The sequence below is a fragment of the Acomys russatus genome, chromosome 2 (genome assembly GCF_903995435.1).
Source record: "Acomys russatus chromosome 2, mAcoRus1.1, whole genome shotgun sequence".
Taxonomy (NCBI): domain Eukaryota; kingdom Metazoa; phylum Chordata; class Mammalia; order Rodentia; family Muridae; genus Acomys; species Acomys russatus.
This window is the reverse complement of record NC_067138.1, coordinates 44,750,112-44,752,167: the sequence shown is the minus strand read 5'-3', so window position 1 is coordinate 44,752,167 and position 2,056 is coordinate 44,750,112.

Sequence of the window (2,056 nt, the reverse complement as noted above, 5' to 3'; positions counted from 1 at the left end):
TAAAAAAAAACCGCGTTCTCTCCTTAAGAACGTTTCTGCTTTGGGAAAAATGCTGAATCGCTTCTCCACTTCCAGACTACGGAGAGGCTCCCAGGTCAAACCCAGGCAATTTCGAACTCGTTGTGCCAGGCCCTCTTTAGACGAGCTGGCATCAGGGCTGGAGTCTCAGAGTCTGAAGCCGACGGTTTGCCTAGGTCTCTTTGTTAATCTCCTGATATCGCGCCCCCTCGTGGGAACATCTACTAAATTCAACTTCACTTCTGCTACTCTTAAGAAAAGTAACTTGGAAACAGTTTCTATTGGTTCCTTTTTATCTACTGGTCCTTCTTTACCTCAACTAAAGATGGCCTCCCGGAAGGAGGTAAAAGGTGTTTTATTATGAAAAGCGTCCATATATCTAAATGTCACATTTCCAGCGTAGGAGTTTTGTTACAAGAGAAACAAGAATGCTTGCATTTTAATCGAAATTTTGGGAAATGCCTTTCTAGAAATTTCAGCGTGACTAAAGAAAGTTGTGAAGGAGAATCCCGGGAAAGAGGCTGTCTGCAAAGATTGATTAGAGTTGCAATGATGTGGAGAAGCTGGAATTTTACAGGCCTAGAGGCTAATTACCCAATCTGGGCTTAGCTTTGCCCACCAAACAGCTGGTCCTTGCTAACCTCTGTATTGGAGCTACCATCCTGTGACTAATAGATAAAACCTTTGGAACTTTAAAAAGTGATTTTTAATTTTTAATTTTTATTTGCATTGGTGTTTTGCCTGCATGCATGTCTGTCTGTCTCTGTGGTGGTGGTGGGGAGAGCGCATCAAATCACACGGAGCTAGATTACAGACAGTTATGAGCTGCCGTGTGGGTGCTGGAAACTGAACTTCAGTACTAGTGCTCTTAACTACTGAGCCATTTCTCCAGCTCTTTTGGAACTTTTTAACTTAGCTGACTCATAGTTTCCACCAACCCAAAAGCTAAGAATGTTTTCAGACAGCATCTTGCTGTAACTTCTTGTGTGATGTACACACCAGTGTATCTTAAGCTTGCCTTGATTTATGACTGTCTTTGTTCTTTAAAACTGTAAAATAATCATGAAACCATTTCCTTCTTATACATGGAATTGGCAAAACCTAAATTAGTGTTCCTTGGGCCATGATCATTCAAATACAGCTGCACAATAAGCTCGCTCTTATTGCCTTTAAGGTGAGAACTGTGTTTTTCCCCATCCTCAGAATACACCAAGAATCTTAAGTCTTTGAATTGGGAACCGAGCACAAGAAACATCAAATTACTCTAGAAACAAGTCTGTAGTTGGCTGCTTAAGGAAAATATGGGTAGATGTGAGAATCTGAATGCCCTTTGCAAGAAATTCTGTCATTCTTAAATTAAGCATTTGAAAAACAAATAGCCTGTGTTATTAGAATAAAATCCTCCTAGATAAACCCCTGCTGACTTCAAATTTAGCCTTCAATATGTAATTTGGGGGATGGTGTGGAGAAAATTACCAATTATCTGGCAAAACCATGATGTGATTTTTATGAAGTTAGTATTAGATTCAAAGGGAAAGCTGTAGTTGACTATGTCCACTTAGCATAACTAAGAATTCACAGAAACTCACTTGCCGCCCCTACCCCATTGCTGGGATTAAAATCATGTGACACCATGCACCACCTCCCTGAGAAACATTCTAACCAGAGAAATAAACATCTCCCAGTGACATCTGATTGGATTAGCAAGGCCATCATGAATAATTCCTCTTCCCGTAATCGTCCTGCAACTATCTTCTATTTTTCTAGTAAAATTAAAACCAATATTTGGGTGAGAACTTTTGCCCTCCAAGGGTCTAACATATTACCTACCACGTAGAAAAGTTTACAATGTCGAGTGATTGACTATTTTGACTAGTGACACCAGTGTAAGCTAGTCATTTTGGATATCCAAATGGGAAGGACTATTAAATGCCTCCTCATCTTGCTCCTTGGTACCAGCTTAATACTCTGAGCAGTCACTATATCAGAATAGAAAATGAGTTTCACAGTTCATTTCCCCTTTCCCTAAGTATTCTAG